Consider the following 26284-nt stretch of genomic DNA (forward strand, 5'->3'; position numbering starts at 1 on the left):
CTTGTTGAAATCCTAGCTCTTTTTAACAGTCTGGATCTAATGCTGCCTCTTCCTCTGTGCAGCCCTCCTGGAGTTGCTCCCTCCTCTGGATTCCCAGCGTACTTGTTATCATGCTGTCTGTGATGCTTATCATCCTCTGCATTGCGCAATGCTAATTTGCTTACAAATTTTATCTTCTTGAGCTTCTTATGCCAGAGACCATGTTTGGTTCATTTTTATATCCTTGTCTACTTGGAGAACTGAGAAAAGCAAAGGTAGTTGCTCAGTTAACTACTGTTGAATGAGTGAGTGTATGTGATGTCCTCGACTCTGTGGAAGCAGGTAAAAGGACTGTTAACTCATTGTGACCTCTCCTGCTGGTTTTAGGTGAGTTGCCAGTTTGTAGTTCATCTCCTATGGAATCTCTTCATAACCCTGATATTCCTGGAACTTTGAACAACATTTTTTGAAGGGTGAATGTCAGTTACTTTTCTTTTAAAAGAATGGAATTCAAGCAGTCTAGTTTGTCAGTGCACCCCGGTTTCTCCAGCCATCAAACAGATACAGTCTGATTTGGCCAGAGTCTGCTGAATGAAGTCAAGAATTTAGGATCAAAAATTGAAATTCAATCTTACATATACAGCATTTTGTTTTCTGTGCTCTCCTTTCTTCCAGCAATCCACCTACTTGTGCAGTTCATGCTTCATTTTATACCAGTTCTGTATGTAGAACACACTTGTTTAGGTTTCAAAATGTGTTCATTAAGATTCTATTTCATTTTTTTTAGCACCGTTGCTATGTCAGATCTTATCCTAGGTTTATTCTCATATGCTTCCTTTCAAATTCTATCTGCATTTCTGAAGGAGAAATGATACTCCCAACTTACAGATGCCCCCCCTCCCAAAAAAACACCTCAGAAAGATAAATTATGACTTGCCATAGGTTGCAAAGCCATTAAATGACAGATCAGGATTCATTGCATAGATATTAATAGATCATCATTAATTCAATGTGGATTTATTTATTACTTACTATCTGCTGGGTATTGTGAGGAGCATATGAGAGAATAAGATATAGCATTACCCTCAAAGGGCTCACAGTCTAGGGAGGGGGATACACACTTCCATAGCGACAGTGTCAGATGGTACATTTTCTAATAGGACTACTGACCAGAGATTCTATGTGTACATGTGTTTGTTTTCAGAGACATACTGCTCTACATGTCTTCTACATTTTTGACAAGAGTGATAGTGATGCTTAAAATCAAAAATACCCAATAAATCAAGCCATGATAAAGAATATTAATAATAGGAGTATAGGCTTCAGGCTTAAGCTTCATTATAGCTACTTGGAGGCATATGGAAGCCATGGAGGAATGGAAGGTAGGCTGCTCCTCCTCACTTGGCCGGATGTGTATTAGAGGAAGTTGGCAGACAAATACAGGGCTCCTTGAGGGAGAGGACAGGAGAGAAAGGTGTGTCATTGCAGAACAAGAAAGTCCCCACCCACAAACTCAGTTCTCTGCCTCTGAGAGGTGGAGTTCCACCCTGTAAACATCCTCAGTCCTTTTCTGTGACACTTTGTTTGAGGGTGAGAATAGAACTCTCAGCCTACTTGGTGAAGTGAGATTCAGACTGAGTGGGGTCACAGCACAGGGCACTGCCTTGCCTGGCTTTATCTGAGCCAATCACACCTTTACTGGCCATTCTCTGTGGTCTAGCCCCCTTTATCCAGGAAGAGAAAGAAGAGCCTTGAGGACTGGTCTAGTCAGGTAAGATCAAGTGGCTTGTCACTGGTTCTGCAGAGATGGGTTGTTTCTCTATGAACCAATGGCTCCTGAAACCCTCGGCTGAGTTTCTGGTCACCTTCACCACTGACTTATAGTTTGGTCTAGGTTTGTAGTTTTGCATTACCATGTGAAATTCCCCTATTCTTCCTTACTGTCCAAGGTTGATGAGGTTTGTGGACCAGCATTTTTCAGCCTGTAAAGCCACTTGACATACTTATCTATATATTGATTTTGATCTTAATTACCCTATAGTGCAGTAGGATGGGTATAATTTTCTCCATTTGGTGGCTTAGTGAACTGAGGCTTGGTCAATTGAAGTGATTTGTTCAAATTCGATCAGCAGGCTAAGGCCAAGATTAGACTGGATTGCTTCTTCCCACTTCCTCTGTTATAGAACCCAGCAGGTCATACCTTATCTCCAAAAGCCAAAAGAAGTGAAAAGCCTTTCTGGACTGTTAAATGGTAAACAAAAGGTGATTATTTCTTTGCAGGCAGTTTGAGAGGGTTATTTTTTGATTCATCTGAGGGAAGTTTTATAATGACATATAGGTCTCATCAAACAGGGCTGTTTTTAGAGGACAAACAGGAGTATTTATGTAAAGCAGAGTTGTAAACTGAAAGTGACAGGCAAATGAGACAACGTAACTACTTCAAGCCTGAGACATCCTCCAGATCTCTGTATGAGCAGGTTTTAATTCGGGGCTGAATGACACTCTCCAAATGTCAGAGGCAGCGTAGTGAGGCACGGATCATACAGGCCCTGGGGGAAATGTTTCAGCTTTTCAGTCATACAGTGGTATGTAGAAAAGCAAATTTCCATGGGGGGAAAACACCCCCAAATCCTTTCAAATTGACTCATGCAATTTCCTCTCTTTTGACAGCTATCATCATATCTCATTGTTCTACAGTTTTAAGGAGATCTCATCTTCAGTTATTATGTAGTTTACTTTTTAAGATGCTAATTTTAGCTATCATTTTTTCTTTTCATGCTCAGAAGGGTCTATCATTCTTAGTTGTAGAAGGAAATGTTTCTCCTGTGTGTGTATGTGTGTGAGTGTGTGTGTATGTGTCTGTTTGAGTTTATTATGACAGTGCTAATATTTACCCCTTGGGACCACCATAAATGCAGTGGGTTGTAATGCTGCATAATCTTTGGCAGACATATATATATATATCTTGAAATGGAGTCTCACTCTGTCACCCAGGCTGAAGTGCCGTGGTGTGATCTTGGCTCACTGCAACCTCTGCCCCCCAGGTTCAAGCGATTCTCCTGCCTCAGCCTCCTGAGTAGCTGGGATTACAGGCACGCACCACCCTACCCAGCTAATTTTTGTATTTTTAGTAGAGACAAGGTTTCACCATGTTGGTCAGGCTGGAACTTCTATATATTCTTAGTGCCTTTCTGGCTGTAAGGATCCTGAAGAAATCATTTAATTGGTTACCTTATTTGAAAGAGAGAAACTGAGGCCCAGGAAGATAAGTGATATGGACCAGCCACTCAGCCAGGATCACTGGAGCTGTGAGTCACATATGGGTCCCTTACTCTTTCACTGTCCACGATGTGTAGTGAATGATGATGGGTATCCCAAGCCGAAGCATTAGCTGTGTCATTTTGGAGACTGTACCCAGATGTCCTTTAAGATTTCTTCCAACTAAAAGTTGTAGGGCACTTAGACCTTTGCTTAGCATCTACTGGAGATGGTATCATGCTCTTTAGAGCAGGGAACTTTGTCAGAGAAGCCTCTTTCTTTATTGACTCTTTCTTCTGGAATATTTATTTCAGCCAAATGTTGGAACTGCTCCTTAGGTGTAAGATGGGGAGATGGGCAAGAAGTAGTGGCATCCTCATTTTCTTCAGCCTGTCTGGATTTTTGTATCTTCTGGGATCTTTGTGAAGAAGTGTCATCCAGTTTAATACCTTTCAAACTTGAAGTGATTTTTTACTCAACATTGTTGAATCTAATGGCAGCGTCAAGCCCGAGATTTCATTCACTCCAGAGGTCACAGAGCAGCAGCCGCAGGTGAATCTAGCCTGCAGATGTGCTTTGTTTGTGCTGCCACGTTAAACAACATAAAACTAGTTCCAAAGTACTTGATATCTAGGAAATTTCCTGTGAAAAATCCAGACGTCTTATTTTCAGGAAGATCAAGAGATCTGGTAATAATGGACCCACATCCCCACATGGATAACACTGGGCTGGGGGCTGGGCAGCATATTCTTCCTGGAGATAGAACATGCTTTCCCCAGTGCCCCCCAGCTCCCATTGTACCTGATTTAGGCTACCAAGTGTTTGAATTTTCCACTTCTGATCTCTTCCAACCTCTTAGGTATTAGGATTCCTTTCATTCATTCTCTTTCTAGGGAAACCTAATTCTAGCTACCTAATAACAGATCAATGGCACCAGGGAAGAAGTGAAGTCAATTCTTTGTCCCTAACGTCTCACTATGTAAGAGGTAGAGGATATATGATGACTTCAGCAGAACATACCGTTGACTCTGAAACCTACCTGGGATATTTTCTTCAGCTAGCTATTAAAACTCAGTGACTTGAATGATAAAGTATTAAGCAAGATGACACTGCTGCAGCATAATATTTAGGTGCCTATGAGAGAGTAGGAAGGATGTTTGATACTTGCAGGGAAGGTATTCCTCTTTACTCAATGGATCAATGGCAAAAAAAAGAGAAAAGAAATTATTATGTATGATAGTACATGGATAGCAATAGAATGCCCTGTTTCCAAAGAATCCAAATTGCTGAAATCCTGGAAACTAACTTAACGATATGTTTTCTATTATTCACTCACTAATATAATTATGGATCGCCTTTGGTGTATACAACCCTAAGCTTAGGGATTTAGGAGTAGAGACCCTTTCTCAAAGGGGCTTACCACCAACTATTGAAAATGTGTACACAAATAACTATAAGTCAAGACAAAATATGATAAATATTGCAAGATGAAGAGGAAAACAAATGTTGAGGTCTCACGAAGAAGAGATTTATGGCAACTAGGTAGGTTACCATCAGATATAACAGTAAGGATGAAATGGAACTTGAACCGGGCTTTGGACCAATAGATGTGAGAAGAGTTTTCAACAAGAGAAGAGTTTAAGTAAACTCCCAAATCAATACTCTCTGAAGTACATTTGAAGGGCAGAAAGCATTTCTGTGGCTAAATGTAGGGCCAGTGGAACTGAAGTGGAATAAGGCTGGAAGTCTGCGTCTTCACCAGATCCTGGGTGCTGAGTGGCAGGCTCAGGGTTTAAGGCCAGGTACAACATGGTGTATTTGATGAGCATTACAGCTCTTGACCAGACATTAGTTCATGGTTATTAGCTCATTGTTATCCGAGTTCATAAGTCGGCAGTGACAGAACATCTGTGTAGGGACACCTTAGCTCTACATTAGGTTTTTCAGAAGCAACAGAAAAAAAGAACAGGATTGAGCACTTATATGAATACAATAGACAGTATCACGCTAAGTGAGTAAGGCAAGGTGGTGCTGTACGTGGAATTAGAAAGGTGGGTAAAAATATTTTAAAAACACATTAAGCAACCTATAAGAATCATTTAAAAATATGGAAGAGATTTCTCTCTCTCAAGAAAGTCTATTGCTCTGGGTTATTGGAATGTTACAAAAGTGATGATACACAAGTTGAGTTCTTAACTTGTGGAATGTGGGGAGTTTTTTAAGTATCTAAACTTTGTCCTTTGTTCTGAAAGAAGTCGCGCTATAAGGAATAGTTATAAAAGTTTCTTGGATGTACTGACCCTGGATTCCTTCACTGTAAACATTACTAAAAAAATCATACATATATGCATGTTCCACTGTGTTTCACAGTATTCCTGGTAGATGAAGGGAAAGTTTGTGTCTTGCAAAGGGCTACTCTGGTCACCAGAGCAATATTTACACAACTCCAAACCCCAAGGTATTTTATAAATAACCAAACTTTCCTCATTTTCATGTGCATGATTGTGTGTGGAATTGGCTTAGAATTGTGCTTATATCTCAGAGTTCTGTGCTTCAAGAGAGGCATGTAGGTGATGTGACACAGAGTAAAATGAGGCATTTGAACAAGTTTCGTTCATTTAAAACTATTTATTGAACAATGGTTCAATTTAAACATCAAGTTTTATTCACTGAAAACCATTGAATATCTGTTCTAAGTTTTGGAAAGAAAATTTTATCTTTTCTAAAACCCCATAAGTAGTTCTGGTAATAATAGCAGTGAACAAAAATAATAATCTCTTTCTTCAAGGAGCTTACATTTATAGTTAGACAGAAAATAAACAAAACTATGCAGTAAAATATGTAATATATGGGATATGGAGAACAATAGAACACAGAAAGAGGATAGAAACTTATGCAGACCTAGATTTTGGAGAGGGTGCTTAGCGTGGAATGAGGCACTATTTGAGTAAAGAACTTGGGATATGAAGGAGTCAGCAAAGCACTAATTGAACAAAGAGTATTCCAGGCAGCTGGAACAGGAAGTGCAAAGGCCTTGAAGCAAGAGCTTGCCAGCCTGGCATCTCTGAAGAATAAGGCATAGATTGAACTGAGTGGAAAGATCTTTGGATTTTGAGATGAACTTAGAGGTTAGATGACAGCGGAGTGAGAACAGGGAAAAGTGATAATGCAGGACCCTGTAAGACACGATAAGGACTTTGACTTTCATTTGGATTGAAATAGGGGCTATTTGCAGATTTGAGCAGAGGAATGACATGATCTGACTTATGTTCCAAAGGCATCCTTCTGTCTGTGTGTTGAGAATAGATGAGGGTGAAGTGGGGAGGGAGGTGGCAGAAGCAGAGAGATTCTTGGGAGTTATTGCTATAATCCAGATGAGTGATGTGGAAGCTTTGATGAGGGTGTAGTTGGTAGTGCAGGGATGAGAATGCTTGAATTCTAGTGGTTGATATCACACATTGATATGGTTCTAGTGGTTGATATGACACATTTTCCCCAGAATGTGTTTGAATTAAGGATAAGAATGAGGGATAATGTGACAGATAAGTCAAGTATGACATCACAGTTTCACCTGAGCAACAGGTAGAAAAGAGTGGCCTTTATTTGAGATGGAGAAGATGGTGAGATGAACAGGTTTTTGGAGTATTAGGTGCTTACTTATAGACAGGTTAAGTTTGAAACGTTAAGTTGGGAGTAAATGTATAAATCTCGTATTCAGTGAGGATATCAGAGTCAAAGATAAAAATGGGGATAATATATAAATATAAATTTATATATATGGTATTCACAGCAATTACATCAAATGAGGTAATCAAAGGAGTTAGTATAGATAGAAAAGAGAAGAGGTTTATGGACTGGCTTCCAGGATGCTGAATGTTTGAGGTTAGAGAGGTGAAGTGAACCCAGTCAATGATGTACCAAACGGGAAGGGGGGTGGTGAAAGTGGTCCCACGCCAGCAGAGAGGGGTATTGTATCACTGAAATCACTTACAATCTCTAGCAAATGGTAATAATGAGAATAACTCTGTCCTTATTATTACACGTTAGAACAGAATATTCTTAGTACTCCCTTTTCCCTCCACTTCTCTCAGGTTCTATTGGGACCCAGAAAGGAGATGGAGGAGGAGCAGTGAATATGCTATGTCCTGGGAGTCAGGCAAGGAAGTCTTCCAAGGAGGAGAAAGTGATCAGGTGGGACAGATGCTGCTGAGAGGTAGAGTTGAATGCTGTCTGAGAACTGAACATTGAGAATTGAACATGCAGGAGTGTGTGGCATAGGCTCAAGATAATGGGAAGAAAGGAATTGGAGATTGTGAATATAGACGTTCCTTTCAAGGAGCTTATTTATAAAAGAAAATGGCGAAAATAGGCACCAGCTGTGAGGAAAAGAGATGGGTTTTTAAAATTGAGGTGGAGGAAAGATGGTAGAAATATGGTTTCATAGGCCAGGCACACTGGCTCATGTCTTGTAATCCCAGCACTTTGGGAGGCCAAGGTGGGCAGATCACTTGAGGCCAGTCCACACTGGCCAACATAACAAAACCCCATTTCTACTAAAAATTAAAAATTCAGCACTCTGGGAGGCCGGGGCGGGTGGATCACGAGGTCAAGAGATTGAGACCATCCTGGCCAACACAGTGAAACTCCGTCTCTACTAAAAATTCAAAAAAAATGAGCTGGGCATGGTGGCATGCGTCTGTAGTCCCAGCTACTTAGGAGGCTGAGGCAGGAGAATTGCTTGAACCCGGGAGGTGGAGGTTGCAGTGAGCCGAGGTTGCGCCACTGCACTCCAGCCTAGTGCCTGGTGATGGAGTGAGACCCTGTCTCAAAAAAAAAAAAAAAAAAAAAAAATTAAAAATTAGCCGGGCGTGGTGGCAAGCTCCTGTAGTCCCAGCTACTCGTGAGGCTGAGACATGAGAATCGCTTGAACCCTGTAGGTGGAGGTTGCAGTGAGCCAAGATTGCACCACTGTACTCCAGCCTGGGTGACAGAGTGAGACTCCATCTGAAAAAAAAAAAAAATGCTTTGTAGAGTTTGTAACTTAATTGATATACATAGATAGAACATTTTATTTTATCTTTCCACAACCTTGTAAAGTAGTTCTGGTAAGAGTTATCATTATTTCAGGCTCCAGGAGTTGAAGTCAACTACCCAGAATCAGACAGCAAATTAACAGCAGATAGGATTTAAACCTGGTTTCTAAAAGTTGATTTCATTGTGCTCTTCACTGCCTTACTCTACTCATAATTTTGGAGATAACTTACAACTTTAGAACTTTCTATAAAACTTTTACTTAGCCATGGTTTAAGGGCATTTTATAAGTCTCAGGAAACTCACATTTCTGAGCAATGTCTCCTGAGCTGACAGTGCTTACATCAAATGGAAGATGTTTGGAGCTATAAAAAGGAATTAGAACTCAGTGTCTGCATCAGTGAAAATTTGCAGTATTTGGAAAGTTTCTCCCAAGTATCATCAAGGTAAGACTAGGCTGAACCATCTGCATGGCTGGAGGATGGGAACACAGTTTTTCATACCTTTACTCATGGACTGATTCTCACATTAATCTTCTCTAGTAGTACATTTGTGTCAACTTACCAACATCTGTGATATAACCTTATGCTATCTGATGCTTTCTGTCCACTTGAAGGTCATGCACAATTAATATTCTTTCTGTTTACATGGAGCTGCAACCATACATTTCTGGATCTTCAATTCTACCTGGTTCTCAGCTGGAGCATTGCTACTCTTTATAAGCAGGCATAGATATACTATTTTGACCAGGAATGGAAAGCTTTGCACACCATTTGTCACTTCCGCAGTAGTGGCTCTCCTCAGCTATGATTGATAGCACCAAAAGGCAGCTTCCTAGAGTGACATGTAAACCTTGTCTTTCAGCAGCAGGTTGTACTGAATACTTGGTGTGTCTCTAGTGGTTTGCCTTGTGGAAGAACTCCTAGATCCATAGGTATCCAGACAGTTCAGTGTGACTTTTTGCGAAGTCTGTAGAGTGCTCCTATTGAACGCTGTACAGATTATTGTCTAATGCTTTATCTAGACATCTTGTCATTATCTATTTGTAGATCTGACTCTTTCACAGACAATTACTCCTTAAGGGAAGAAATTGGCATTTGTAGGTTGCTTTCTACTCTTAACCTCTCTCTTTTCCCCAGCACAGTGATTGGCCCAGAGAAGTTTCTCCTGAAATATATTTGAATTAATGAATTAAATGGAGCACTCTTTTATGGCACTTAGAGTTGCACTAGGGAAGTTAATCTATGACACATAGGGAAAAAGTGGAGTACTCAAGTTCAAGACATTCTTATATGCAGAATTAATTATGCAAATCAAATCTACAACTATGGAAATGCAGAAATGCATTTCCATACATTTTCTGAAATCTAGGCAGAGGTTCCCAAACCCAATTCTTGACTTCTGTGTACTGGGAGGTTCAATCTCAAGTGGAAGCTGCCAAGGCTTGAGGCTTGCATCTTCTGAAGCCATGGTCTGAGCTCTGTGTTGGCCCCTTTCAGCCATGGCTAGAGTGGCTGGGACATAGGGCATGAAGTCCCTAGGCTGCACACAGCATGGGGACCCTGGGCCTGGCCCACAAAAGCACTTTTTCCTCTTAGGCCTCCCAGTCTGTGATGGGAGGGGCTGCTGTGAAGACTTCTGACATGCCCTGGAGATATTTTTCCCATTTTCTTGGGGATTAGCATTTGACTCCTCATTACTTACCCAAATTTCTGCAACCAGCTTGAAATTCTCCTCAAAAAATGGGATTTTCTTTTCTATTGCAGTCAGGCTGCAAATTTCCCAAACTTTAATGCTCTGCTTCCCTTATAAAACTGAATGCCTTTAACAGTACCCAAGTCACATCTTGAATGCTTTGCTGCTTATAAATTTCTTCTGCCAAATGCCCTAAACCATCTCTCTCAAGTTCAGTGTTCCACAAATCTCTAGGGCAGGGGTGAAATGCCGCCAGTCTCTGTGTTAAAACATAACCAGAGTCACCTTTGCTCCAGTTCCCCACAAGCTCTTCATCTCCATCTGAGACCACCTCAGCCTGGATAGACCCTATTGTTCATATTATTATTATCAACATTTTAGTCAAGGCCATTCAAGAAGTCTCTAGGAAGTTCCAAACTTTCCCACATCATCCTGCATTTTTTTGAGTCCTCCAAACTGTTCCAACTTTTGCCTGTTACCCAGTTCCAAAGTTGCTTCCACATTTTGGGGTATCTTTTCAGCAGCACCTTACTCTACTGGTACCAATTTACATTGTTAGTCTGTTTTCACAGTGCTGACAAAGACACATCTGAGACTGGGCAATTTATGAAAGAAGGAGGTTTAATAGACTTACAGTTCCATGTGGCTGGAAAAGCCTCACAATTATGGTGGAAGGCATAGAGGAGCAAGTCACATCTTACATGGATGGCAGCAGACAGAGAGAGAACTTGTGCTGGGGAACTCCTCTTTTTAAAACCATCAGGTCTCCTGAGATTTATTCACTATCACAAGAACAGCATGAGAAAGACTTGTCCCCATGATTCAATTGTGTCCCACTGGGTTCCTCCCATAACACATGGGAATTTAAGATGAGATTTGGGTGGGGACACAGCCAAACCATGTCAACAACATTGGAAGCCAACTAGTATGGTTTATTTTACTCTTTAGTTACAAATTCATAAACTTGCATAGTTGATGTGTCCATTTTGAAAATTTTACATCATTACTCTTACCTATTAATCTTCAATAGTATCTGTAATGAATAACTCTTGCTAGGCAGTAAGACAAAGAAGATGAAACTAATAAAAGTGTCTGCTTATACATGCACACCCCAACTTTCCAATCTCATGACTTAAAAAAAAGTAGTCCACATTAAAACAAATATGGGACTAACATGTTTTAAACAGTTAATTTAAAATTAAATTATAAAGCCCTCTACTAACCTGTGGGAAAATGGACCTTCATGTATTCTACTGAAACTTAAATTGGTATAACATTAGGATGGGGGAGGAATTTGGCCATATATACCAAGAGTCTTAAGTCTACATACTCTTTGAGCCAGCATTCCCACTTTTGGAAATTTATACTGAAAAAGAAATCAAGGCTTATAAAAAGTTTTACCTACAAGAATGCTCAGTGCATAGTCAATATAAAAGCAAGTAAAAAGGAAGCAATAGGAATAATTAACAATATAAATTAAATAATAGAACCCTGTACAGCCACTATTATGTCATTAAAGGAATTTATTTATTTATTTCCAACTTTATTGAGGTTTAATTGACAAATAATAATTATACATCTTTATGGTGTACAATGGAATGTTTGACATATGTATACATTGTGAAATGATTACTGCAATCAAGCTAATTAACATACCCATCATCTCACTTAGTTATAATTTTTGTGTGTGTGGTGAGAACATGTAAGATATATTATCTTGGCAATTTTCAAGTAAAGGAAAATTATTAACTAAGTAGGTAGCGACTACTACTACTGGTGAACAGGCTTGGAAACAGAGTGACTTTTGATCAACTTAAGCACTATCAGTTGCTAACTGTGTGACCCTGGGCAAGTTCCTTAACCTTCTTAGCTTCAGTCTCTTAATCTGTAAAATGAGGATAATTATAGTACCTAAACCATGGGGGCTATGATGAGTTTGAAATGAGCCAATGCAGATAAAACCAAGTGCATGGCTCATGTAAATGCTTTGTAAGCATTGCCACCATTGTCAGTATTGGTATCCTTTTATGTGTCAAGTCTAAAAGGCAGTTTATCAAACAACACTTATAGCATAACTCCATTGTTGAAGTAGAAAAATGACATTATGAACAGATAAGTGTAGAAAAAGTCTTCAAGTATATAAACAAAAATTATTTACTTTCATTTTTTCCTGTATAGTAGTTTTAAGGGAAGATTTCTTTTTCCTTCTTTTGCTTTCATGTATAGTCTACAACATAATGAGGAAAATTAAATGAGGCCAAATAATTATTAAGATCAATCTCGCTAAAGGAACATTTACCAATGCAGTAGCTGTCTGCCTGTGTTATCACTATTGTCCTCATTAAATTCTCTCCGTGCTGTCGTCATCAAGACCACATACCCTGCAGTTAGCAATATTAGACTGATTATCTTTATGTTCTTCTTATTCTTCTGCCCTTGTTCTTCTGCCATCCCCCGCATGGTATACATCATAAACATTTATTAAGTATCTATTCTGTTCAGAACACTCAATATTAGCAGTAGAGGTGAGATTCAAAACAGCAGAGAGGATGGGATCTCACCTAATGGAGCGTATAGTAGTTCCCTTGGAGATAAAAGGCACTTACCTTGGTGTGCATGTATTGTTTCTTCTTGTTGTGGAAGTCTGTCTGTCCCAGTGGGTTTGGTGGTTAGGGAAAGCTTATTAAGGAGGTAGGAAGGAGCTGGCTCAATATCATTCTTTGGTGAACTTTCAAAACCAAGTGCTTTTTTAGTAGAGAGGGGGTTTCTCCATGTTGGTCAGGCTGGTCCGTCTCAAAAAAAAAAAAAAGTGCATTTTTATGTATAGTGATCTCTTTTTTTTTTTTTTTTTTTTTTTGAGATCTAGTCTCACTTGGTTACCCAGGCTGTCAGGAGTGCAGTGGCACACTCAAGGCTCACTGCAGCCTTAACCTCCCAGGCTCAAGCCATCCTCCCTCCTCAGACTCTCAGGTAGCCAGGACCATGGGACTATGCCACTCCATCTGGCTACTTTTTTTTTTTTTAATTTTTTTAGAGATGGGGTTTTGCCATGTTGCCCAGGCTGGTCTTGAACTCCTGGGCTCAAGTGATTCCCCAACCTCAGCCTCCCAAAGTGTTGGGATTACTGGCATAAGCCACTGCACCCAGCCTGGCTCAGTCCTTTGAAACAATATTTTAGACTTCTTAAAAAATTTATTTGTTATACTTTAAGTTCTGGAGTATATGTGCAGATCGTGCAGGTTTGTTACATAGGTATACACGTGCCATAGTGGTGGTTTGCTGCATCCATTGCCCTGTTGTCTACATTAGGTATTTCTCCCAGTGCTCTCTCTCCCTAATCCCCCCACCTCCTGCTATTCCTCCCCTAGTTCCCCACTCCCCAGGTCCCAGTGTGTGATGTTCCCTTCCCTGTGTTTGTATGTTCTCATTGTTCAACACCCACTTATGAGTGAGAACATGCAGTGTTTGCTTTTCTGTTCTTTTGTCAGTTTGCTGAGAATGACGGTTTTCAGTTTCATCCATGTCCCTGCAAAGGACATGAACTCATCCATTTTTATGGCTGCATAGTATTCCATGGCATATATGTGCCACATTTTCTTTATCTAGTCTATCATTGATGGGTATTTGGGTTGGTTTCAAGTCTTTGCTATTGTGAACAGTGCTGCAGTAAACACACATGTTCATGTGTCTTTATAACAGAATGATTTATAATCCTTTGGGTATATACCCAGTAATGGGATTGCTGGGTCAAATGGTATTTCTAGTTCTAGATCTTTGAGGAATTGCCACACTGTCTTCCACAATGGTTGAATTAATTTTTTCCCCATCAGTTCTAAGGATTATGTATGCCCAATGCAAAGAACACTAGAAAATGTAGAAAGCTATAAAAAAAAAAAAGTAAAAATAATCCAGGAGCCAGTGACCCAGAGATAATATTGCTAACATTTTGTTGCATGTGTTTCCAATGCAAATGTGAATGTTTTTAAATATGGTAGTCTATAAATTACATTTTGTTTCATAATAATATATCTTTCAGTGTCAATTAATATCTGTCAATAGAACAGTCAACATCTTTTTTTTTTTTTTTTTTTTTTTTGAGATGGAGTTTCACTCTTGTCGCCCAGGCTGGAGTGCAATGGTGCAATCTTGGCTCATCACAACCTCCTCCTCCTGGGTTTAAGTGATTCTCCTGCCTCAACCACTAGAGTAACTGGGATTACAGGCATGCCCCACCATGCCCAGCTAATTTCGTATTTTTAGTAGAGATGGGGTTTCTCCATGTTGGTCAGACTGAACTCCCAACCTCAGGTCTTGAACTCCCAACCTCAAGTGATCTGCCCACCTCGGCCTCCCAAAGTGCTGGGATTACAAGCGTAAGCCACCGTGCCTGACCCTATACATCTTTTATACCTTCTCCTTCGAGAGATAACCCCCCTTTAACACTTTACCATGTTAATTTCTAACATTTTCTTTGCTTATTTGTATATCTTCAAGGTTCGAAAAACCATATGGTATGTATAGTTTAACACCCTCCTTTTTCAGATAGCTTTATTCTTCAGATTTTTACTTGTCATTTGTCTTTAAAAATATGATTTCCGAGGATTGTATTACACGCCATGATAGATGTGCATACGTCATGTGATACAATAAATACCTTTAAAATATCTCCAGTTTAAATTAGATGCTTAAGTTATTAATGCTTCTACTAAGCTCTAAGGTTTAGGCAACAAGTTCTTTTTAAAAAATTTATCTTTGAATTGTAGTTGCATAGTCAATAGACAAAGATAAAATCTTTGTTCTGCATGAGATAAACACTAAATGAAAATTTTCACTATGTAAAGAAATCCAGAAAGCTATGACTGGGTTATTTCATGAACTGGAGAAAAGTCAATGATGACCCAAAGTGTCGTGTTTGGTGAGAGTGAGACGGGAATTTTTCTTGGATTGACCAAGTCTAGCTGGAAATTTTCCCAGGCTAGGAAGGCTGGTCCTCTCTGAAGTGCTGATCTCATTGCTTGGAGTGAACAGCTAATGAAACCAGACAGAAAGTCCCTACCGTTCAGTGTTTTTTTCCTTGTTGAATTAAAACAAAACAAAAACCAGTAATTGGTTCTTTCTGATTTCCTACCCTTGGTGCTCTTAAAGATGCAATTTTCTACAAACATTTAACCATGAACTAGCAACTTTTGACTTATAGCAGGATAAGATGATAAAAATAAGAGTATTGCAGTTCTTTTAGTCTTACTGCTTTTGGTATTTGACCTGTTTTATAAGTGACCTGTAAGAGCTCCATCTTGTATTAGAATGAGGGCTCCACACCAGACCTGAGTCCTAGACCGCATAATTAGAGAGAAAATTGAGGGGTGGGGGCAAGTAGTTCAGTATTCTCCAAGTAAATGTGAAAAAAAAAAAAAAAAGATAGCCAAGGAAGAAATGGATTATACCTGAAGCTGGGTTTCCTGATGCCTATTTCTTCAGGGATTCCCCACTATCACTCGATTTCACATATTCTGCTCACAATTGTTCAGATTCCTCTAGCATAGATTCAGTCAATTATTAGACTTTAAATGGTTTTGAAATCCAACCTTATCTTCTAGGCCTTTAGATTCATCTGTTCATCTAATTCTTTTTTTTTTTTTTTTTTTTTTAAATGGAGTCTCACTGTCTCCCAGCCTGGAGCAGAGTGGCACCATTTTGGCTCACTGCAACCCTTGCCTCCCGGGCCCAGGTGATCCTCCCACCTCAGCCTCCTGAGTAGCTGAGATCACAGATTCACACCACCACACCTGGCTAATTTTTTGTATTTTTGGTAGAGACAGGGTTTTGCTATGTTGCCCAGTCTGGTCTCAAACTACTGGGCTCAAGCCATCCTCCTATCTTAGCCTCCCAAAGTGCCGGGATTACAGGCATGAGCCACCCCAGTCAAGTTCATCTAATTCTTATACTGTCCTGTCAGATGTATGGATCTACTTGATATTTGAGAAAACTGAGGCTGAGGGGTTTAAATTGCCACCCAAACTCAGGTAGCTGGTAAGTTGCAGAGCCCGGATTCAATCTCAAGTCTTTTTGACTCCAAAGCTTTCTCTAATATGCTGGTCTATTTTCTGATAAAGGTATTGATTGCATGAAATGAATCAATTTTTATCTGTACTGCTCCTTATCCATTATCTTCTGAAAGGGTTGACTTAATGAATTCTCCAAACATTTGTGTCTTTGAGTTGTAGTGAGTAATCTTGATACATCACCCACAATGTCGAATTTAAATCAAAAGTCAAGACATATTTCAGGCGCCAATGGAGGAAGTTATAAAAAGTTGTCTGGTTCAGTAAATGATTGGCTGAACTCCCAAATGGAGTGAAAGCTCAAAAACTTAAACAAGAATTAAACTTTTGGAAAAGTCAAAGAAATGAAAACAAAAGATAAAGAAAAAAGGAAAACCTTGTTCAATGCAATATAAGTAATGTTACCTCTACTAGAGAACAGATGCATTTCAAGGAGAAGCACTGACATCAGAAGATTCATTTGAGAGTTAACAGACCTTCAGGGATGTGTAGTGGGACATGGATTCCCTTTGGCCAGGCATTTTCTTTTGACCTCTTCTCAGAGAAAGTTGGGTTATACTATGTCTTCTAACCCATTTGGCACAATGAAGGGGTAAAGGTGGAAAGTATTTTACTCTGTTTTGTTTCAGTCCAACATTTTTGAGCCTGGCTTGTGTTGGGGCCCACGCTCTAGGTCAGATGGGTGTGGAATCACTCCTCTGGATAGCCTGCCTTTACTATCCTGTCTCCCAGCCCTATGTTTAAAACAGTCACTGCCATCTCTCCCTTTTCCTCCTCCATATCACTCGCTGTGGTCTTTTGCTGTAAGACTAGAACTTCTGCCAAGCCCTGTCCAGTTCATCTCTAACTAAGGGCTTTGTTCTCAGAAGATCTGTTCATTGGAAGGGCATTGGACGTGCATTGGACTTATCTCTAAGCAAACATTCCTCCCTCCCTTTTTCCTCATACAATTTACATAACAGGTTTGTAACTTCTTGGCCTGCATAGCACTTTCATAACGTCTTGTAAGATAAGCCTTGCCCAAGAGACACTGTCTGTCTCCATTCCTCAGAACTTCTTTTGCCTTTATTTCCTGTATGGAGCCTTTGCATATCAGTGGGCAGATAAAAGTTGTTGACCAATAACCCAATTACCTCTGTACAAGAAATAGTCTCTATTTGGGCATTAATTTTCATCTGGTTCTGACTTTTGCTTTTGGAGATTTTCTGAAGGCCAAACATTAATACATTTCCTGTAAAAAATATAATTTTTTTTTCCCTTGATGGTGAAAGAGAAATCTGTAAAAAGAAAATGTAGGCGCCTTTTATATTTTTGAGTATTTTACTAGAACAAATACAATTTTTTTCATTTGATACTCTTTATAACATTTTCATTGTAAATAATTAGAAAAGATAATTTTTAAAACTATACTCTCATTACTCAGAGAAAACTAATGTGAACATTTTGGTGATATCCTTGTAAATTATACATATATATATTTTATTTTGTAAAAACTATGATCATGCTATGTCCTATTTATAGCTTGATTTTAAAAAAATGCCATAGATATCTTTCTATTGTATTTGCATAATGTTAGTTATAATGGCTATATAATATTCTACCTAAACTACATTTAGATAGTTGCCAATTTTCTGATATTATAAATAAATTATAAATAAAATAGAATTTTTATTTAAAAAAACATTGGAATAAGGGATATACTTGGATGTGCCACCAGGAGATGATGATAAAAAAATCTAGCTGGAAAGGTCACTTATTTCAAATGATTCCTCTCTTTTCACATGTTCAAATATACCAGAATAGCTTGTGATAATATGCTGGCTAGCCCTATTTATATCATGAGACATAAATCTACAGTTAGATAACATTATTAGTTATCCAAAGTAACATTCTTCAAGATACCTGTCCTGGATGGGGTATTGAACTTGCACATGAGGCCTCTCCTAAATTGAAGATTCTATATTCTGTCACTTCCAAAAGGAGAGTTAGTTTTAGTTACTCTCTATAGCATTTTTGAATAAGTATATCCACTGGTTAGGCTTTTGTGGGAGAATTACAGAGATTCACAGTCAAACACTAATGGCATTTGGAGCCTGACATTACCTATTTTAGGTGGGATGGAAGAAAAGAAGTAAGGAATAATATTAAGTGGAAATAGTTCCGATTATTATAGATTGTTATAGCCCATTTAAAAGGGAAGATAGAGCTTTTCTCATAGTTAACAGGAAATATATTTTAGAAACACGTCAAACATTTAGGTGATCTCTTTAAGTACTATGCGATGTCACTGATGAAATTCTTAGATGCAGAGATACTGCCAGACACTAGTGCTATGAACTAACCCACTTCTGGTGAAACCTATATCAAAAGAAAAGCTCTAAGGAATAGTTAGACTTATCCATTCACTTGAATTTCTCTATTCACAAATAGGACGTATTATGTAAGTCACAGATGTTCTTTCACTGCCTTTATGTTCTGAAATAATTCTTTAGAGGCAGAAATTGACATAGTAAGCATGTTCACAGGTGATGTGGGCAGCACCAAATTCTGGCCCTGTGAGCTTCAGTTTCTACCTGGTCCCCTGGCCTTCTGGGAGGAATTGACACACCTCTGGTCTGAACACATTGCCTTTCCTCCCATCCGCCCCCCACATCTTGCCAATAATGTTGACTTCATCAATATAGATGAAAGCTTTCTCTAAAATCACTGGGCAGCCTCACTTTCTCTTTGGCAACCTTCAGGAACTGCCAACAGCCTCTGCACAGATATTATTTGATTTTATTGCCTCCTAATTCTATGATAATAATGCTAATAGCTCTTCAAAATATGCCTGCACTTCATCAACTACCAAGTACTTTCACAACTTTTTTCATTTAACTTTCACAAAAATTGTATAGTGTAAGCAGGTCTGACATCGATGTGTATATTTTTATAGATAAAGAAGTTGAGAGGTATGATTACAACATACATGTACATTTAATACATAAAGATGGCATTACCAACCACTCTTTGTAATGAGTGTTTTGATTAATCTTTCCCTGATCCATATTCCTACTTCCCTCTTAGCTGCTTTGTGATTGAGTCATACATTTACAGAAAGGCTGATCAAAACCAAACATCATCCCTTCACAATGAGCCAGCTTTGAGATAAATATTCACAGAAGTAAGGAAATGTGAATATCACAGGTAGCCCTTTAATTTTCTCAGGACACTTACCATCTATTCTGGCTGATTTTGGTCATTGCTTTTTCAGTAGTTGTAGCAGTTCAGACATAAATATACATCTATTCTTACTTTCAAATATTATGGCCATATTTATGCACATATGCTCACATGTAATTACATTTTCTTATATATACATATTTTTATTGTTTTGTTTTCTTACAGAAATACAGAAAAATAAAAGACAATTTGTGACAGATGTTATTGTTCTTCATCAGTTTTTTAATCTAAGTGCCTTTAGCAAGGAAATACAAAAGTATTTTTTAGTTTTCATTCTTTAGCATTCTGAACGGTCCACTTTTCTTAAATCATCTTAGAATGAATCTGAATATTATTCTTAAAACAGAACTGCTTTCCTCTTTCCATACTCATGCTCTGACCTTTATTACTTTAATGAGAGCTACCCCTGTTGTCTTAGCTCTCTTGCCTTTTCTCTCTCTCTGGGTGGAGCTCTCTAGACCTATTTAAATCTTCCTGGCATCTTGTAGAACAGGCTGAATTCCAGATGGCAACATCCTAACTTAGTGGAGTGGAAATGGGTCAAAGTAGCCTTAGAATGATATTATTTGAATGCTGCCTTGCATCTAATTATTTTCTCTGATTTGGTGTCTTGTTGAGCATTCAGCATTTTAGGAGCTTAATGTATGTTTCATCATTAAAACAGAAATTATCCTTTAGTTACAGTGCCCTAGATGAGAAGTTAGCTGTGTCTGTTTTTAGGACCTAGGCTCTCCTGCCTGCCATTTAATGTTACATTTCAGAGAACTATTAATTTTGAAGCCAGGTTTAGAAGAAAGAATTTCAAATCTTCTCTTGTAAATTGTGGTCTTATGTTTCATAAGACCTGAAGAGAGAGACTCTTTTAGCTAAATTTCCTTTGCGTTTTCTGTCAGGGATGCTTCATGTAGAAATATTTATTACTCATTAATTTGTTCAGCTAATATATAATGAATGCTTTCTATGTGCTCTGCTTGGTGCTAAGGATACCATAGCAAGCAAAATCTGGTCCCTATTATCAAGGAGCTCATGTACTCGTGAAGAGAATGTGAAAGTTAAGGCAAGCTAACAAGTAGTTGTAATACAGCATGATTAGTACTCAGTAGGCAAAAATTAGAAAGAGTGAAACTTAAGGAACATGAATTAGAAGGTCTTTATAATGAGCCTCAGGAGATAAAATAATTTTTAGTCATTGATAAATGGAATTTACTCCTGTCATTTGTTAATTGCTTTCTGGTTGTTTTATGTATCCTGTGTTTCTTCCTTTCTCTTTTATTGTCTATCATGTGGCTTGTTTTCTGTCATTATGAGGTTTGCTTCTTTTTTTCTTTCTGTTTTCGAATATCTGTTCTACCAGTGAGTTTTATGCTTTTGATGTTTTCCTAGTAGTGATTATTATCTTTTTGCCTCCAGTTGCAGGATTCCCTTGAGCATTTCTCATAAGGACAATATAGTGGTGATGAATTATGTTTTAGTTTGTCTGGGAAATACTTTATTTTCACTTCATTTCTGAATGATAATTTTGTTGGGTATAATATTTCTGGCTGTCAATAATTTCCTTTCAGCACTTTGACTATATCATCTTCTTTTCTCCCTGCTTGTAAGGTTTCTGCGGGGAAATCTGCTGTTAGTCTTACAGGGATTCTCTTATATGTGACCTGATGTTTTCATCTTGCTGTGCTTAGAATTCTCTCCTTGTCTTTGACATTTATTTATTTATTTATTTGAGATGGGGTCTTGCTTTGCTACTCAGACTGCAGTGCAGTGGCATGATCCCAGTTCACTGCAAACTTGAACTTCTGGGCTCAAGCAATGCTTCCACCTCAGCCTCCTGAGTAGCTGGGACTATAGACGCATGATTCCATGCCCAACTAATTTTTAATATTTTGTGGAATTCAAGCCTTGTTATATTGCCCAGATTATCTTTGACTTTTGACAGTTAAACTATATTGTGCTTCACAAAGAACCTTTTTGGGTTTAATCTATTTGGATACTTTTTTGCTTCCCAGATTTAAATATGCATATCTTTTCACAGACTTGGGATGCTTTCAGCTATTATTGTATTAGATAGGTTTTCTATATACTTTCCCTTTTCCTTTCTTTCTGGAACTTCCATGATACAAATATTTGTTCATTTAATGGTGTCCATAAGTCTTGTAAACTTTATTCACACCTTTGATTCTTATTTCTTTTTTTTCTTTAACTAGGTAATTTCAAATTACCTATCTACAAGTTCAGAGACTCTTCTGCTTGATTAAGTCTGCTGTTGAAGCTCTTCGTTTTTATTAATCAACTTAATCAAAATGCTGCAGGATTTCTGTTTGCTGCTTTATATATGTCTATTATCTCTGTGCAATTTCTCATTGATACCATGAGTTGGTTTCCTGATTTTGTTGAATTGTCTCTCTGTATTTTTTTGTTTCTTGTTCCTTAAGATATTTATTTTGAATTTCTTTTCTGGAAATTCATTTATTTCTATATTTATTGAGGTGTGTTACTAGATAATTATTATGATTTGTTGGTGGTATCATATTTTCTTGCTTTTTCATGTTTCTTGTCTGTGTGTTGTTGTCTGTGCATCTGGTCAATCATTTCTTCCAAACTTTCTAGAGTGGCTTACATAAAGAAAGATTTTCACCTGTTTTTTTTTGTTTTGTTTTGTTTTTTTGCATGCTGATTGGGAAGGGTGTGGTGACTGTTTTTCTGGATAGGTGCAATGGCATGATCTCTGTGCAGCTTCTCTAGCTGTATTTAATGTCAGTAGCAACTGTGGGCACCTCAGTGGCCTAGGCTGTAGAAGTCTGTGACCATGGAAGCATAGGTTGTTAATGTTCTAGGCATCAAGGGCTTCGGGAGTTCTCCTCTCCTTGTTTTTCCTACGCTGGAGAGACTTAGTCAAGGAGATCCCCTTTGGTGTAAGGTCTGATGCAGCCTACAAGTAGCTGCAGTGGTGCTGGGTTCCAGGTACAGGTGCGAAGGTCCTGGGCTCAGTGCCACATGAGCTGTGGTGCGAAGGTCCTGGGCTCAGTGCCACATGAAGCTATTGTGACACTTAGGTCTCTGGCTGCAAGTTTTCTCTCTTCGGCTTGTTGAATATAAGTTGCCACAGAGCCAGGATCTGTGATTCTGACCTCAGTCTCCTAGCGTCTTGTGCTCAGGGCGCTGGGTTATGGTTGTGATTCTGAGCCTGTCTCCTAGCAGCTCGGGCTCAGGGGGCTGAGTATGGTTGTGATTCTACCCATGGGTGGGAGCACACAGCACTGGCTCCTCTGTGGGGAAAAAGGAGTGTTTTAGAGGTTTGGACGTGGAGAGCAGAGTATGGCTGCAATTTGGAAACCTGTACCAATAGGGCTCAGTGGCAACCTGAGTCCCAGGGAATGAGATACAGTGTAGTAGTAGCTATAGACCCTGGGATTTCAGTTCCCAGCAGTGTCTCGGCCTCTGTGAGGCCAGGTGCAGAGGCAACAGTACTCTAGAATGGTGGAGCATGGCCATTATTTGAGTCCTGGTGGTGGGCAGGTGACAGCATAGTGATAACTTCACTCCCCAGGAAGAAGGGTGTCTCAGCAGCTAAGACACCACTCTAGTGGGGTAGTCCAGCTCCAAGGGTACTAGAGTTATTTGGCCTGTAGGGTGAGGTATCTCAGCTCAGCCACTGGTCTGTTTCCTTGGAACATGGGGTACTATGTCAGCTTAACCCTGAGATGCAAAGCTGCTCAGCTTAATGAGGCCACTGATTCCCTAGAGCATGATGTGTTGTACCAGCTCAGGCCTGAGGGTATGGTGACTGTTCTGGGCAGCCCAGCACTGTTTTCCTGGGATGCAGGGTGCTGCTTCAGCTTAGGTAGTGGGGTGCATGACCACTCTAGGTGGTTAAGGCACTGTTTCTTGGAATGAAGGGAACGGCTTCAATTTAGACACTGGGAGGTGTGGCTGCTCTTAGTGGCTACAGTACTATTTCCCAAGAGGCAGAGTCCTGCTTCAGCTCTAGCCTGAAAAGGCAGAGGGAGTGGTAGGTGAAGTGGTTTCACCTCTGCTTGACCCAAAAGAGAAAACTGTAAGGACTGATTGTGGCTTGGCTTGAGGATGTCTGGCCACTGGTCTGGGGTGGTTTGGCAGTAGCTTAGCCTCAAGGATAAAAGGGAGCCATGACTACTCACTGCTAGAGCAGGACACTCCAGCCATAGTTCCATTTCAAGATGGTGTGTTGCAGTAGCCATGTGTGGGCCACAGCGGGCAGGGCATAGTGTCAGCTCCTTCTCTGGAGGGAGCACAGCTATTGGACTCCAGTCAGCTCCCACAGCTGGACTTAGTGCCTGTGAGGTTTGCAGGGGATCCCAGGGTTAAGATCTGTTGGTGTCCAAGGTGTTGATGGGGATTCCTAGGATCCTCTTGCTTACTTCCTTGTTGGAGACAGAAGTTCCTCCTAGTTCCTAGCTGCTCCTGATTAAGGGATGGAGTGGTAGAGGCCTGGCATTTCCTTCCCATCTCTATGTAACCATCCCAAGTTTTTGTGTTCACCAGGGTTTCTGTTACTCCCCTGATGCACTTTGGTGCTCTCCCTTGGTTATTTTCATTAAAATGTAGTTGTTTATTTGTTTTTGTGACTGTCTTTGTTAAGAGTAGAGTGCTAGGGAGCTTCTAGCCGGTCATCTTGCTGACATCACCTCTTTCAGAGAGCAGGTTTCTCTTGCTCCAAAGGCCAGATAAGCCTTCCCAGGGATTTGAGGCAGTTTAAGCAGAAAAGAGAAGCCTGAAACCCTACTGCTTCCACCAATTTAGTTTGTGACCTGAGGTAAGTCACTTCCTTACTCCCATCTGAGGATCTAGTTTCTTATTTGTAAAATGAAGATGTTGAGTTAGATGATATCTAAAATGTTTGGCAGCCCTGTTGGATTTTATCATGTGAGAATAACTGAAGAGTCCCTTTGAGAAAAATAATCCTGTCACAGTGCTGATAGTACGATATTTCTTGATCTGGGTGATGGTTACATGGTGTATTAATACCTGTTCTCATGCTATAATAAAGACATATCAGATACTGGGTAATTTATAAAGAAGAGAGGTTTAATTGACTCACCGTTCCACATGGCTGGGGAGGCCTCACAATCATGGCAGAAGGTGAAGGGGAAGCAAGACATATCTTACATGGCAGCAGGCAAGAGGGGTGATGTGCAGGGAAACTCCCCTTTATAAATCCATTAGATCTCATGAGACTTATTGACTATCATGAGAGCAGCACAGGAAAGACCGGCCACCATGATTCAGTTACCTCCCACTGGGTCCCTCCCATGACACTGCAGGAATTATGGGAGCTACAATTCAAGAAGAAATTTGGGTGGGGACACAGCCAACCATATCATACTAGTATTTTTACTTTATGATAATTCTTTGATCTGCATATTTATGATTTTTTGAGTTCATGCCATACTTCAATAAAATGTTTATTAATAAAAACTTCATTAGAATAATAAAGGCTGTAGTTTTTATTTTGGGGAGAAAATACTATTTTCAGAACTTAGATGAATACTTTTAAAATCTCTGTGTAAAAAGTCACAGTTGGCGTAACAGGAAACCCAGGCTTTGGGGTGACTTCCTTAAACAAAACTCCCAAACAGGAACATCTGGTTGTGGAATATTTGTTCGCACTGCTGCCTGGCACCAGGATTAATGCTGGGAAGGTAGTAATCTCTGGTAGGCATTAATCCATACACTCCCCTAGGATGTCTCAATAACTGGAACAGAGGCTGGTTTTAATGTCTAGGCATTGATACCACCAAGTTTCTGAATCAGCAAATTCAGCATCAAGGATTCTGTTTAGTTTGTAGAGAAAATAACAAAGGCTACCGTAATTCTCAGCTGTTGGCGTTGGTCGATATTTTTGATCTCGCTGCTCTTTTCTTGTTCATGTGTATATGGAGAAAATATCTAGGTCCTTACAGGCTCTCTGAAGTACACTATCAGGATCAACATCTTTATCCTTGCATGTTGCTCTTTCCTCTCTTTCTATATTTTTCTCTTTCTTCTGTATGTGTGTGTGTGGTTGGGGTGCAGGGGCTGGTGGTTTAGTCTTATTTATACTACTCCCCAGAATGTCACCACTTTTCTGCTCCCTTTCTGTCCCACATTCTTCAGGGTCAGGCCAGTTCCAAAGCAGAACACTTTTCCTTTTGCGTGAGATAAGTCACTCGATTCAATATCTGGCTTAGAGAGTGGTTTTGTTTTACTTTTTCTAATGTTTCTCCTGCCAACTCTCTTCTAATTCACAAATTCTTATCTAGGTTTATATTAATAGCTAGCTATAGAATTTATCCCTGAGGGGGAATTTCAGTATTGGACAGGGACTGTGAAGAGGAGAATCTGAGAGATCTGGATATGTTAGACTAAGTAGATATGTTTCTAACCATAACCAAACAAATAAACAAGAAAGAATTTGTTATCCTGAAAAGAGAGAAGTGAAAAATAGATGGATGATAAAATATCGGACCATACACAATATAACATACCTCTTCATGACCTCTCTAAATCTTTGGTAAAGTTGATAACCCTATGAAATTCTTAAGGCAAGTGGAATTTTAATAGTACCAAGGCCAGATTGTGTATGTGGGTTGACTGCGAGAAAATTCTCAGCAGGTATGGAGGAGATGGCAGAGAGAAGGGAATACAGAGAAAGCGAGAGAAGAATTTAAGATTCTCCTCCTGTCGCAAAATGTTAGTTTTCACCAAGTGTAAAACCCAGATCTTCAAGGGACTGGGTTTGATGGTAGGCGGCTGACATCTCAACTGCACACACCATATTACCTGCCACTTTTGGAACACACTCCTCTCACACCTCACACATTTACCTGGAACGTCCTCCACCTACCTTCTAGTGTGCAGTCAGCTCTGAGGTGCCTTCCTCCATACTCTAACTTCTCACACTCACATTCCCCTCCTCCCACTCACCATCTTCTCTCTCTATGGTGTTTTGTGCACATACTCCTATCATGGCTTTATCACAAAAGGCTGCAATTGTCTGCTCATGTTTCTGTCACCTCCAC

The 26284-nt window shown here is 39.5% G+C and overlaps 1 protein-coding gene across 1 annotated transcript in view; it reads left to right on the top strand.

Annotated features, from left to right (window-relative positions):
- The first annotated feature begins 1589 nt into the window (after positions 1 to 1589).
- The window catches only part of TPRG1 (tumor protein p63 regulated 1), a 142206-nt gene continuing 117511 nt past the window's right edge, over positions 1590 to 26284 (top strand). The window contains exon 1 of the mRNA XM_064366918.1: positions 1590 to 1750. The gene's annotated coding sequence lies outside the window, so the exon portion shown is untranslated. The remainder of the gene's footprint in view (positions 1751 to 26284) is intronic.

The sequence above is a fragment of the Aotus nancymaae genome, unplaced genomic scaffold (genome assembly GCF_030222135.1).
Source record: "Aotus nancymaae isolate 86718 unplaced genomic scaffold, 86718_ANA_hifiasm-v0.15.2.pri h1tg000067l, whole genome shotgun sequence".
NCBI classification, from domain to species: Eukaryota; Metazoa; Chordata; class Mammalia; order Primates; family Aotidae; genus Aotus; species Aotus nancymaae.